We start from the raw sequence: 15,719 nt of genomic DNA, 5'->3' as shown, positions 1-15,719 counted from the left end.
ATTGCTGTTATTATTCAGGCCTCCATGGAGTCAAAAGACTACGTGGGAGGCCCTTTCTAAGAAACACAAGTCTATCAAGACTCATCGAGGGAGGTCCCTCCTAGGAAACACAAAGTCTATCATGCCACTCCTTAAATGCATTGACTGTTCTTGCTCTCACCACTCCATCAGGCAATGCATTCCATGGTTCAACCACCCACCATGCAAAGAAACCACTCCTCACCCTCTTTCTCACTGTTTCCTTTCGTAACTTCCAGGAATGGCCCCTTGTCATGACTCCTTCCCGCTGTTCAACCAAGCGAAAGAACTCCCGAGTGTCAACCCTGTAACCACCTCTCAACAGTTTAAAAGTCTCAATCATATCACCCCCTCCTTCTATCCACCAAACTCTGCAGTCCACATTCCCTCAGCCGATCCTCATAACCAAAATTGTACAGTCCTGAAACCATCTTTGTCATCCGTCTTTGTACCCTTTCCACAGTTAATTTATCCCCTTCAAATCCTGGACACCAAATCTGAGAACAATAGTCTAAGTGTGGTCTGATCAGAGACTTATACAACGGAATGATAACCCTTTTATCTCTGCAGGTCAGTGTCCTTCTCATAAGTGCAGCAATCCTCTGTGTTACCTTCACCACCTTTGCAATATGTCCCCTAAATTTCAGGTTTCTATCAATCATCAACCCCAGATCTCTTGTCTCCCCTACTTCCTCCAGTATAACTCTTCCCATAGAATATGCAGCATCCCATCGATGTGTCCCAAACCTCAAGCCCTTACATTTTGCTGCATTATACCGACATCCCCATTCATTTGCCCATCTATCTAGCTTATTCAAATCCTCTTGCAGGGCTATCACATCTGTACTATTACTAATAACCCTTCCCAGCTTTGCATCATCTGCAAACAACCAAATATCCCCTTGCAATCCACGGACAATGTCATTGATATAAAGGTTAAATAATATAGGCCCCAATACTGAACCCTGTGAAACCCCACTTGTAATCTTTTGCCTCTTTGATATTGCTCCACCATACATAACTCTCTGATACCTATCTGACATCCAGACCCATGTGCTGCAACTTGAATATCAGCATTCCTTGACATATGACCACTTGTACTTAGGACGGCATCCCATTAACTTCTTCACTGAATACCACCTCACTCCTTCAACCCATGGACTAAGATGTTATTGCTGTTTTCAGTGCATTTCATTTACAAATACTTTTTTCCAGGCTACTGAGAATAAGAAAACTCACTGTTTGGAAGACATCTTTCAGATGTAGCATAGTGAGGTGACAGCAGAATATATGAATGGTATTTGGAAGAAGCTCCTGATAATATATGTTCATGGATTCACAGATTTCAACAAAAACAAAGCCTTACAAGATAGTGTTATTGGGTAAAAATATTGAAATTGGAGGTTAAAAATGACAACATAGGGCATTTGTTGGAAGCTGCAGAAAAAAATCTTAGAGTTAGAAGTGCAGAAATTTGTTGAAGGGAGAAAAATAAGAGGAAGCAGTGTTGCCAAAAACATTTACTGTGAAAAAATTTGAAGGAGTCATTCAACTCTGTTAATAAGATACTTTGCTTCTTTGAGGAAATTGATCCTCACATGGAGAGATTTTAGCAAAGTAGAAAAATGGTAGAAGCTATTAAATTATTTAAGGAAGAATTTCAATGACAATCAAGGAAAAGAAGGAGTAGCTATAGTATTCAACACAAAATACGAGGCTAATCTTCTTGAATGGCAGTCAGTCTCAAGTAGAGTAATGTGGGCAAATATGAGAATGGGGAACTGGACAATGAGACTTATTTGTGCCTATGGTCCCACAGAAGGTTCTACTAAGGTAGAAGTGGAGGAATTTTTTGAGGCTTTAAAAAAAGCAACTGACACAATGAAAAAGGAAAAGTTGGTCCTTGTTGGGGATCTAAATAGCAGAGTAGGAAACGACTGTAAGACATATAAAAATATTTTGGGAAAATTTGTAGAAAAGAGCAAAGCTAATAATAATGGCAAATACCTGTTGGATTTCTGCTCAGGACATGGACCGGTTATTACTAACACCATGTTCCAACATAAAAATGGGCACAAATTCACATGGAGAGATCAGGCAAGGAATAAGAAAAGTCTCATTGACTATGTTATTGTTGATAGTGATGTTTTCTCCCTGGTGCAGGACACCAGAGTGTACAGAGGATTTGAAATTGGAAGTGATCACTATTTAGTCTTGAGCAGGATAAAATTGAATTTCATATTGAAAAGAATAACATGTAAGAAAGTTTTAAAGCGAATAAAAGTTGAGCAGCTCTCAGATGTGAACTGTATGCTAAAATACAGAAAGATTATTGAAAAGAAAATGAAAGAGTTTGAGAACAGGAATCAAACCTTGGAGATTCAGTGGCAAACTCTGAAGAAAACATTGATTGATTCTGCCAGAGAGACATGTGGTGAGGTTGTGTGCAAGCATAAAAAAATCAGAACTCCCTGGTGGACACAGGAAGTTAAAGAGGCAGTGAAGGAAAAGAAGAAAGCATATCAAAAGTTCCTGGCAAATAAGTTGGCGTTTTTCTCTTATAGAATACAGAGACAAATGAAAGAAAGCTAAACAGTGTGTAAAACTAGCTAAACAAAAGTCATGGGAGGACTTTGGCAAGAATATAGAAAATAAATATCAAGAAGGTGGCAAAATATTCTGGAGGTTGTTGAAGAAGCTTAGGAATGGAGGAAAGAGTGCTGTAAAAGGAGTTAGAGATGATAAAGGTAACATGAAGACAGAAGAAAAAGATATCCTTGAAGTATGGAGTAATTACTTTGAAAAACTGCTAAATGAAACAAGCAGTGATGACAGCACAGTGATAAAAAACACTGATCATGCATGCAGTCAGGAATACATATCCATACTTGAAGTAGAAAAAGCCATCAAAGGCTTGAAATGTGGAAAGGCAGCAGGAGTAGATGATATTCGACCAGAAATGCTGAAGTATGGTGGTATAAGAGTCTTACAGTGGCTGCACTGCATAGTTCAGAAAGCCTGGACAGAGGGACGAATTCCTGATGATTGGAGTAGAGCTCTCATAGTACCCATATATAAAAAGGGAAATAAAACTGAATGTGAGAATTACAGAGGTATTTCCCTACTGAGTGTTCCTTGCAAGATCTATGCAAGTATACTTGAGAAACGGTTGAGAAGAATTGTGGAAGAAAAGCTTGGTGAAGAACAAGCTGGATTCAGGCCAAATAGAGGCTGTCAGGATCAGATCTTCACTTTACGACAAATAGTCGAGAAAGCATGGGATTACAACAAAGATCTGTATTTAAGTTTTGTTGATTTAGAAAAGGCATATGACAAGGTGCCAAGAGAGAAGCTATTCAATACGCTGCAGTTATATGGTGTCAATGGAGCATTATATCAAGCAATACTTAGTCTTTATTTGAGTTGTAAGTCTGCAGTTAGAATTGAAGGAAGTACAGGAAGATGGTTTAATGTTAAATCTGGTGTGAGACAAGGATGTACATTATCCCCTCTGTTATTCATTATCTATATGGATCACATTATGAAGGAATGTGGTATTAAACCTGATATCAAAATTGAGATGTTAATGTCAGCTCTTTGCTTTATGCGGATGATGTTATACTTCTAAATAAATCCGCTACAAGTCTGCAAGATTCTCTGACTAAATTAAATAGCTGTTGTAATAGATATGGTATGAAGGTCAGCAATAAAAAGACAAAGACAATGAAAATAGGCAGAATCATTGAAAATGTCAACTGTGTTGTGAATGGAGAACCTGTGAAACAAGTAAAACATTTCAGCTACTTAGGCACGATTTTTACTGAAGATGGTAAATTAAATATAGAAATAGACAACAGAATCAGCAAAGCTGGTATGGTGGGAAGTCAATTGAATAAATTCATATGGAATAAGAAAGAAATTAGTCGGAACACTAAATTAGCTGTATACAAGACAGTGTTCAAACCAGTTTTAACTTATGGATCTGAGAGCTGGGTCAGAAGTAAAACACTTGACCAAAGAATAGAGACCGCAGATATGAGAGTCCTGAGAAAGATTAGAGGTGTGAACAGATGGCATCAATGGCAATATCATATTAAAAATGAGGATATTAGGAAAGAACTTGACATTGTCAGCATCCAGGAATGCATTAGCAGAGCTAATCTCAGGTGGTATGGTCACTTAAATAGAATGGGAGAGGAAAGATTAGCAAAACAAGTGTTCTCTGCCAGGTTGGTAGGAAAACGACCCAGAGGAAGACCAAGATATAGGTGGATTGATACAGTACAAAGTGCCTTAGACGATAGAAATATAAGATTTGATAATGTTGGAGTCTTCACAAGTAACAGACTGATTTGGAGGAAAATTGTAGATAGGAAGTTAGTAATGATGTAATTTTTTCATGTAGTATTGTCATATCCTGTACACCCCTTGAGGGTACATGGCAGGAATTTGATGATGATGATGATGAAGGAAGAATTTTCAATGCATACTGGAATATTAATTAAAAGAAACTTTAATAATGTTTCAGTATACGTTGTAAATTCCTTAAATAATTTAATAATCATGTGTTACCAATGTATAAGCCTGTCTATAATGGTATAAGCTATATATGCTTGCAACATAGAAATTACTTGAGCAGACTGAATTGAATGCAATGCACAATTTTTTTAGAATAGTCCACTTCTACTGTCACATCATTCTGTGAAGATTAGTGTAGACTTTCCACAAGTTATGCAGCTGGTGAACCATTTTCAGGTTGCTTTGTTGCAATTTCTGAATTTGATGAATTGGTTGTTATCTAGTTGCCTCTGCATCTTCTGGTGAATTGTCCAATTGCTCCATGTGTTTCTATATGATTTTACTAGCAAGTGTACGCTATGTTTCATGATTTATTACAGTACAGTACTGTTAGTATTTGATGGTGTGGATGGTTGGCCATGTGTTTAGTGTATCTGCTCTCCAACCAACAGGCTGCAGGTTTGAATCCTGCTGTGGCCATAGATTTTTTGTGATTGTCTTTAGGTAAGAGATGGATTTTATTGTCTGGTATGAGTCCACTTCCCTGCTTTCTTTGGAGGCGTGAAGGTTTTCATTTTCTACCAGGATCAGATAAAAAAAAATGAATTAAAAAACCAAAAAAAATTAATAGAAAAATAATCCCTAGCCACTAATGTACTATAGATTTACAAACCTTTGATGGGTGGGAGTCACACACACACACACAAAAAAATTATAATTTGTACATTGTATTATTTCGCTATAAACCAGGGGTGGTCTATAGCGAAAGTCTTAAGTGGTGGATACCTTTGGTCCGGAACTTGCTTCCGAAACTCAATCACAGAACATTCACTAGCTTCAGTCCTTCGTCCTCTTGAAATTCCAAAAGCTCCTGTTCTGTAGCTGTGACATCCATCACAATCGCTTTTGAAATAGGACAAATCACAGAACATTCACTTTACTTCACTAGCTTGAGTCCTTTGTTCTCCTGAAATTCCAAAAGTTTCAGTTCTGTAGCTACGACATCCATCACAATTGTTTTTGAAATAGGACAACAGTACTCAAGCACATTGTGAGGAAAGGATTTTCCAAAAAAGCGAATGTTGGCTTAAGTTCTCGTAGGTTGCAAAATTGATTGTTGAGTTCTTCGGCCAGATCATTTAATTTGCATAATTTAATTTGCCAGGAGCGGAATTTTAAATTCCGCTCCTGGCAAATTTGTCAGTATTTTCTTTAGACAAATGAATTAATTGAAAGTTTTGTTTTCCAGATCTCTCTGGGAAAGTTGCAGTTTGCTTTGGAAGCTTAGCACAGTCTGAGCAAGATCGGTTATCAGTTTTTCTTTTCCTAGAAGTGAAACATTTAATATCTGTAGATGCTGGAAAACATCTGTAATAAATGCCATTCTAACAACCATCTTAGAGATGAGAGAAAAATTTCTCCTTCTCTCTAAGAAACTGTTCGATTCGGTCTAACAACAACAAAAAAATTTGTTTAATACATTGCTAACTGAGAGCACTTTACTAAGCAAAATCATGATGTATCATTAGGAATCTCGTCGCAATTCAACTCATCGAGAAAGCTTTTGAATTGTCAGTGTGTTTTAGCACTTGAATGAATAAAATTGACAGTTCTTAGAACTACTTCTATTACATGTTCAAATTTAAAACATTTGGTAACTAGATGTTCCCTGTGAATAATGCAATGTACAGGTAGGAAAGAAGGATATGATTCATCATTCTCAAGGATCCCCATCAGTCCTTTAGTTTTACCCCTCATAGTTGGAGCACCATCGATTGCAATTCTGCCGATTTTTTTTTTTTTAATGTGATACTGAAGCTTTTGTAAATGCAACATTGAGAGCTTCTTTGATGTTAGAGCCACACGTATCTTTCAACTCTATCAAATTCCTTGATATCCAGGTTGTGAGATACAAAGCAGACAAATGTAGATAGTTGTGGTTTGTCTTGAATATGTGTAGATTCATCCAAAGACAGACTAAATGCAGCACAGTTTTTCAAGTTATTTTGTAAATTATTTACAATGACAGCACTGATAACAAAAATTCTCCCTTCAATTGTATGCCTGGAGACTGGCATCTGTACAATTAGTTTGACAATTTTTTTATTTTTATTATCCAGGTCTAAAACTGAAATTATTTGTGCAATATCCTTCTTGACAAATTCTCCTTCTGTGTACGGACATTTTGCCTGTGCAATGTTAATGCTAAACTAAAACCAGCCTCGGTAGTAACATCAGCCTCTTTAGTAAACATGGACATCAATTTACTTTGACCGTGGAGTTGTTCTTTCAAAGTTGAAAGTTTAGTTCCCCTCATTTTTTATGCTTAAAATTACTGTGATGCATGTCATAATGATGCTTGAGATTGCTGGCTTTGAATTGCGCAAGTGTTATTTGGCATATGGGACACATTGTTTATTTTGTCATTTCGTAAAAAGAAACTCCTCTTCCCACCATGGTCTAAAACTTCTGTTCATATTTATGTTTTTTATGCAACATTTCTAAGCACCTGAAAAAGAGTTCAATGATAGCAAGCACTGTCGATGGACTCGCGCAACAGTATGTTGAACAATACCAATAGATGAGCACCGGAAATGTAACTGTGTTGTGGCAGACAGGCATAGCTTCTGCATCCCTACCTCCTCACCATGCGCACATTCACTTACTCCCGTACCATCGCATCGGTCAAAGGTTGCGGTTCTTCTAAGTCTTACTGGAAGTATTTTACTGGAAGAGTAAAATCCATCAAAATACTATAAAAAAAATAATAAAAAAAAAAAAGGAGTTACGTATTTTAGCATTCATGTATGTTAATTGTTAACATATCCTTATGGTTCATATGATGATTTCAGGCTTATGATTTTTTTGCTTCGTGATGGGATTGTTGAAATGGAATTGTTGAAATAAGTCGAGGACTGATTGTATACCCCCCCCCCCCCTATGTGTGTGTGTGCATGTGTGTGTGTAAGAGACAATGTATGATGTTTAGTCTCTAAAACAGAGAAATAAAATTCTTAGCTTCTCTAAGGTAGTAAATGTATGAGTTTACGACTACTTTATCTGATTCTGTGTGTGTGTGTGGTGTACAAAGCATAGACCAGACTTACCATTTTGATTGACATAAGATTCTCTATGATGGTAGGCGTGGTCTTGTTTTAATGATCTGCTTATGTTTTATAAGGATGAATGTGTTGGCTAAGGGAGAATCATATACAGTGGTATTCTTGACTTTGCAAAAGCATTTTATAGATATCTAAAATTATAGATAGCTTGGTGTACAAGCTGCAGAGGATAGAAATAGATCGTATATTGGTTAGATGGATTGGAGATTGGCTCTCTGGATGATACCAGGAACTTGTGTATGATGGAGCCATGTCTCAGAAAAGGAAGGTGACTGGTGGCATGCCTCAGGGTTCCAACACAAAACTAGGATTCATCAGCACCCTCAAACACAGAGCCCTAACAATTTGCTCCAGTGAACAAGCTCTGAACCAAGAATTTGAAATCATTAACGAAACATTTGTAATGTAAAATGCCATTAAAAGCAATAAAGATTATAAGAATGTCATAGCCATACCCTACATTAGAGGCATTTTGGAAAAAAATAGAACACTAAAAGACATCAAGACAAGCTTCAAACTTCTGGCAAAATTAAGAAATTTACTTAGCTCCAAAGATCCTCTTCCATACCTTGCCCACTCAGAGGTTTACAAAATTCAATGTACCTGATGTACCTGTGACCTACCTTACATAGGGGAGGGGAAGGATGCACCATCCCAATCAGAAAAGATGAACACAAACGGCATATTAAATACCTCCACAGGCCTCTCACACCACGCACTCCAAACATGCCACAGAATTGATTGGAAAGGCAATAAGCTCATACACTGCACCAAAACCTGGTTTGAAAGAAAATTGAAAGGAGCTTGTGAAATGCTAAAACATTGTCCAAATCTGAACAAAAATGATGGATTAATTATTCCAAGAATGTGGAGAGACCCATCTTCAACCCACATAGCAACCAGAATAACTCCAGACGGAAGAAAATCTCAATACAAAAGGACTGTAGAAATTGTTTAATGTGGTTCCATTTTTTTTTTTTTTTTCTCACCATAGGTCAGGCTGGAATAAATGATTAACAAACATTTAGATTCATTTTACTTTTGTATAGTGCAGTGGCATGTAGTTTGTATATTGCGCATATGTATGTTTTCCCAATGACCAATACAGAGGTCGAAACGTCGATTGTTACTTGCGTAATGTTAAGTAATGATTCTAACACGTGTTCTGTCTCCATAAATTCTTTACTGTAAATTTTAGTTTGGACAAATGAGTGGGGTTAAAGTTTTAATATTAATAAATGCAACGTATTACACTTTGGGATACAGAGATATAATGCTACATACTGGATTGGTGGAGCTGTACTTCAAGAAGTGGATGAGATTTTGGATCTTGGAGTGATGGTACACAGTGGACTGAAGTTCTGGGGGCACATCGCGTGTGTTGCTATCATAAAAAGTACATATAGACCTGAAAGTGAATTACTATGCTTATTTATGAATGCCAGCAGTATCAAAAATAAGGGAGATGAAATACTGCACTCATAGTGTTGATTCATTCAGAAAAATGATACTTGTGGTGTTAGATAAGGATGATTTCTTGATGGGAACAGAAACAAGTATGATTTTTCTGTGAATGTGGAAAGCACAAGAAGGGGAATGTTATAGATCAGAGAATATGCTAGAGTGTAATGACAAAGAAATGAATTTGCATAAATTGAAGATGTCAAAAATTATATTCTTGGTTTATCTTTTTACCCAGTGTAAGCAAACAACCTTTGCACGTTAAGTCACTTCACAACTGGGCTTCTTGTATATAGAGGCTAATGACTACACATCAATTGCTTTAGTATCCCATAATGCAATGCACATATCCTTACAGACATGTATAATGCTATGCAATATGAGAAAGGCCACTGCCCAGACCAGTTTCGACCTTTGAGGTCTCATCGGTGGGAGCCACACCCAGAAATGATACAAAGGTTGAAGTAATGCAGAAATCATATGACTTCACATCAGTTGCTTTAGTATCTGCTAATGCGATGCACATATCCTTATGGACATGTATAATGCTATGCATTATGGGAGGGGCCACTACTCATACCAGTTTTGACCTTTGAGGTCTCATCAGTGAGAGCCAGACCTAGAAGTGATGTGAAGGTTGAAGTAATGTAGAAATAATATTTCCAAATACAAGTAGTCAAAAGGTGTCATTTTATTATAAAATACTCTGGATTAGAGATAGATGTTGAAAGTTTTTTCACTTGGTTATATTATAAATTAAAGATGCCAAATAAATTATACTCTTGGTTTATCCTTTATCCAAGTGTATATACTTTCAACATCTATCTCTAATCCAGAGTATTTTAGTAATAAGGTGTGATACCTTTTTGCTACTTGTATATGGAAATGTGGCTTCTGCATTACTGCAACCTTAGTACCACCTCTGGGTCTGGCTCCCACTGATGAGACTTCAATAAAAGTCAAAATTTGTCTGGGTAGTGGTCCCTCCCATAATGCATGGCATTATACATGTCCATAAGGATATGTGCATTGCATTATGAGATACTAATGCAATTGATATGAAGTCATTAGCCTCTATATACAAGTAGCCCAGTCATGACGTGACATCACATGCAAACTTTGTTTACTTACACTTGGATAAATGATAAACCAAAAATATAATTTCTTGGCATCTTTAATTTAGAGTATAACCAAATGGAAAAAACTCCACTAATGGATTGGCAAATTCGCTTATTGAACAAGAGAAAGGTGATTATTATTGGATTTTAATTATGATAATATATTATTATTAATATTGCACAGGCACCCCCGTTGAGTCCTAAGACCTGTTAGTGGAGATCCAAACTATCAACACTATCTGTTGTTCCTCTCCTTGAAACTATTAACAGACAAAGCACTTACAATTGGTTTAGGCATCCTTCCATTCATTCACCACTCTCAAAGCAAAAAATCTAGTCCTTGCATCCTTGCTAACCATACTCTTACCCAATTTCTAAGGATGACCTCTTGTTCTGTTTCCTCTAGCTAAGTAATGAAATTTTTCCAGTGCATCAATCCTATAAAATTCTTTATTACTACTACCCCTAAATCTCTGGCTTCATCAGTTTCCTGGAGTTCGCTCAGTGTGGCACACAGCTTGTAATCTTCATCATCATCATCAAATTCCTGCCATGTATCCTCAAGGGGTGTACAGGATATGATAGTACTACATGAACAAAATTACATCATTACTAACTTCCTATCTACAATTTTCCTCCAAATCAGTCTGTTACTTGTCAAGACTCCAACATTATCAGATCTTATATTTCTATCGTCTAAGGCACTTTGTACTGTATCAATCCACCTATATCTTGTCTTCCTCTGGGTCGTTTTGCTGCCAACCTGGCAGAGAACACTTGTTTTGCTAATCTTTCCTCGCCCATTCTGTTTAAGTGACCATACCACCTGAGATTAGCTCTGCTAACGCATTCCTGGATGCTGACAATGTCAAGTTCTTTCCTAATATCCTTGTTTTTAATATGCTATTGCCATTGATGCCATCTGTTCACACCTCTAATCTTTCTCAGGACTCTCATATCTGCGGTCTTTGATCAAGTGTTTTATTTCTGACCCAGCTCTGAGATACATAAGTTAAAACTGGTTTGAACACTGTTTTGTATACAGCTAATTTAGTGTTCCGACTAATTTCTCTCTTATTCCATATGAATTTATTCAATTGACTTCCTACCATACCAGCTTTGTTGATTCTGTTGTCTATTTCCATATTTAATTTACCATCTTCACTAAAAATCGTGCCTAAGTAGCTGAATTGTTTTACTTGTTCCACAGGTTCTCCATTCACAACAGTTGACATTTTCAACGATTCTGCCTATTTTCATTGTCTTTGTCTTTTTAATGCTGACCTTCATACCATATCTATTACAACAATTATTCAATTTAGTCAGTGAATCTTGCAGACTTGTAGCAGATTTATTTAGAAGTATAACATCGTCCGCATAAAGCAAAGAGCTGACATTAACATCTCCAATTTTGATATATCAGGTTTAATACCACTTTCCTTCATAATGCGATCCATATAGATAATGAATAACAGAGGGGATAATGTACATCCTTGTCTCACACCAGATTTAACATTAAACCATCTTCCTGTTCTTCCTTCAATTGTAACTGCTGACTTACAACTCAAATAAAGACTAAGTATTGCTTGATATAATGCCCCATTGACACCATATAACTGCAGCGTATTGAATAGCTTCTCTCTTGGCACCTTGTCATATGCCTTTTCCAGATCGACAAAACTTAACTACAGATCTTTGTTATATTCCCATGCTTTCTCAACAATTTGTTGTAAAGTGAAGATCTGATCCTGACAGCCTCTATTTGGCCTGAATCCAGCTTGTTCTTCACCAAGCTTTTCTTCCACAATTCTTCTCAACCATTTCTCAAGCATAGATCTTGCCAGGAGCACTCAGTAGGGAAATACCTCTGTAATTCTCACATTCAGTTTTATTTCCCTTTTTATATATGGGTACTATGAGAGCTCTACTCCAATCGTCGGGAATTTGTCCCTCTGTTCAGGCTTTCTGAACAATGCAGTGCAACCACTGTAAGACTCTTATATCACCATACTTCAGCATTTCTGGTCGAATATCATCTACTCCTGCTGCCTTCCCACATTTCAAGCCTTTGAAATGTGGAAAGGCAGCAGGATATGTATTCTGACTTCTACTTCAAGTATGGATATGTATTCCTGACTGCATGCCTGGTCAGTGTTTTTTACCACTGTGCTGTCATCACTGCTTGTTTCATTTAGCAGTTTTTCAAAGTAATTACTCCATACTTCAAGGATATCTTTTTCTTCCATTTTCATGTCACCTTTATCATCTCTAACTCCTTTTACAGCACTCTTTCCTTCATTTCTGAGCTTCTTCAACAACCTCCAGAATATCTTAGCACCTTCTTGATATTTATTTTCTATGTTCTTACCAAAGTCCTCCCATGACTTTTGTTTAGCTAGTTTTACACACTGTTTAGCTTTCTTACATTTGTCTCTATTCTGTAAGAGTAAAAGCTGACTTATTTGCCAGTAACTTTTGATATGCTTTCTTCTTTTCCTTCACTGCCTCTTTAACTTCCTGTGTCCACCATGAAGTTCTAATTTTTCTACCCTTGCAGACAACTTCACCACATGCCTCTCTAGCTGAATCAATCAGGGTTTTCTTCAAGGCTTGCCACTGAATCTCCAAGGTTTGATTCCTGTTCTCAAACTCTTTCATTTTTTCTTCAATAATCTTTGTGTATTTTAGTCTTCAGTTCACATCTGAGAGCTACTCAACTTTTATTCGCTTTAAAACTTTCTTACATGTTATTCTTTTCAATATGAAATTCAATTTTATCCTGCTCAAGACTAAATAGTGATCACTTCCAATTTCAAATCTTCTGTACACGCTGGTGTCCTGCACCAGGGAGAAAACATCACTATCAACAATAAATAGTCAATGAGACTTTTCTTATTCCTTGCCTCATCTCTCCATGTGAATTTATGCACATTTTTATGTTGGAACATGGTGTTAGTAATAACCAGTCCATGTCCTGAGCAGAAATCCAACAGATATTTGCCATTATTATTAGCTTTGCTCTTTTCTCCAAATTTTCCCAAAATATTTTTATATGTCTTACAGTCGTTTCCTACTCTGCTATTTAGATCTCCAACAAGGACCAAGTTTTCCTTTTTCATTGTGTCAATTGCGTTTAAAGCCTCAAAAAATTCCTCCACTTCTACCTTAGTAGAACCTTGTGTGGGATGATAGGCACAAATAAGTCTCATTGTCCAGTTCCCCATTCTGATATTTGCCCACATTACTCTACTTGAGACTGACTGCCATTCAAGAAGATTAGCCTCTTATTTTGTGTTGAATACTATGGCTACTCCTTCTTTTCCTTGATTGTCATTGCCTGAATATAACATTTTGTATTTATTGCTCAGAAACATTTCACCAGTTTTTGTCTTTTTTGTTTCAGTCACCCCTATTATGTCGATTTGGTACTTATCTAATTACTTAGCTAGCTCCATTTCTTTGCCATTCAGGCTTGTTATGTTGATAGTGCCAATCTTTAACTCTGGTGATGTTGAAATGGGGTGTGTTTTAAGATTTGTTCCAGTAGTTGACATTTCGCTGTTCACCCTGGTTCCCTGGCGAAAACAATGGGGGCCTTGTTTAACCGGGTGATGCACCAGCCGGCATGAAATTTTGTCATGTTGTACCATCATTTTTTATTTTGGTTTAACCAATAAGAATACAATTTGGTCAGCTAAATCCCAAATTGCCAGCCCATCCTCATTCGTTCAGTATCCAAGTAGATACCCAACAGGGTGCACCACGAGAAGGTGAGTATTGGACATTAGGTCAGAAACCCTGGTCAGTTCTCCGCATTCCTTTAAAGGCTATGTGGAGGTCTCCTCTCAGTTATACAGCTTTGACCCTTAAGCATCCCGCTTGTAATCTTTTTATCTCAAAATGCATAACTTTACACTTGTCCACGTTAAATCAACATCTGTTATGTTTTACCCATATTGTCAGCCTGTTCAGATCTCCTGCAGGCTATCTACATCATCTCGATTAACTATTACCCTACCAAAATTTGCATATCAGCAGGAATATCTCCCTTCAAATTACATTGTGAAATTTGCTGAAAGAGATAAAGGCCTGATACCATAATGTGAAAGACAAACAGCCATTGTACCCATACCCACCTTAATAAGATATAGGACCTCTTTTTGTTGCAGTGACCACAGCAATCCTACAGAGCATACTTTCTACAAGGGCATGATAGTGATTAATGGGAATTTTGATACATTTTTGCTGTAGGCATGTAATAAAGTCCAAGACTGTTGTGACACGGTCATTATTTGAAATTACTCAGTGCTCCAGTTCATCCCACAGATGTTCAGTTAGGGTTGATCAGGACTCTCTGGAGGCCACTCAAGTATGGTGGCATTCACGTCCATAAACCATGCAGCTACAGCAGCAGCCTTATGACATGATGCATTTTCTTGCTGAAAGAGACAATGGTTAATTCCGTACAAATGCCACAAAGTAGGATGTGTTACATTTTCCAGAATGTTCAGATACTTCTCGAAGTTCAGTATTTGTGGCACCACAAATAAACTGATGCCAAAACAGTACTATACCATCACACTACCATCTCCAAATTTCATAGTTGGGGTTATACACACTCTGGTAAGAGACATTCACTGGGCATCCATCACACCCACACCCATCTATCTGCTTGGTAGAGGGTGTAGCATGATTCGTCACTCCATAACACAGCTTTCCAAACTTCCACATTCCAGTTGTACATGCTCTTTACACCACTGAAGATGACCTCCATTTTGGTGTTTGGGTAATGTGGGAGTTGCATATTGTGGTCCAATCATGAAAACTTATGCTGTGAGCCTCGGTTCTGAATGTTTTTGTACAAATTTATGTTCTAGTTGAACCCAGAACTCTAAATTCAACATGTCAGCTGACTTATGGCAGTTTTTACATATTATCCTTCATATCAGCCTACGGTCATGTTCAGTGAATATGGTGGGTCATCCACTGCTCGTAGCACTTGCAGTTGACTACCATCTCCATCTCAGTATGGTATCACTGATTGTTGACCTTGGATGTACCAATTTGGCAACAATTTGCCAAACAGATAGACCTGCAGTATGGCATTTTATCACAATGTCTCTTTCAATCTCTGTCAGTTCCCTTCTTGCAGCCCTTTTACCCTGACACAGTTGCACTGACTTGGGTGCATCATATTCTTTCAGTTTATACTAGCTACAAACATGTGACTCATTACATGGCACGATGCACCTTGCCCATTGGAATGTCTGTTTAACTTCTTTCCAAGCAGTGAAATTTCTATATCATTTATGTACAAATTAAACAGCAGTGGTCCAATCACAGAACCCTGCAGCATACCACTAGTCACCTGTATTTTCCTGGATTCTGCTCCTCCATATACTTTGGTTTGATATCTCTCTATGAGTCGCCATAGAGGGTGTTTTCTCTCTTCAGATCTTCTTTATGAGAATGACAGTGGATG

General features: G+C 37.3%; 1 protein-coding gene across 2 annotated transcripts in view; it reads left to right on the top strand.

Annotated features, from left to right (window-relative positions):
- The window catches only part of LOC150095588 (2-hydroxyacyl-CoA lyase 2-like), a 248,277-nt gene that overhangs the window by 146,342 nt on the left and 86,216 nt on the right, over nt 1-15,719 (top strand). The gene's annotated exons all lie outside the window — the stretch shown is intronic.

This window comes from Typopeltis vanoorti, chromosome 20, assembly GCF_054136105.1.
Source record: "Typopeltis vanoorti isolate ZY-2024b chromosome 20, IOZ_Tvanoo_1.0, whole genome shotgun sequence".
NCBI lineage: Eukaryota > Metazoa > Arthropoda > Arachnida > Uropygi > Thelyphonidae > Typopeltis > Typopeltis vanoorti.
This window is presented reverse-complemented; position numbering and strand designations above follow the sequence as displayed.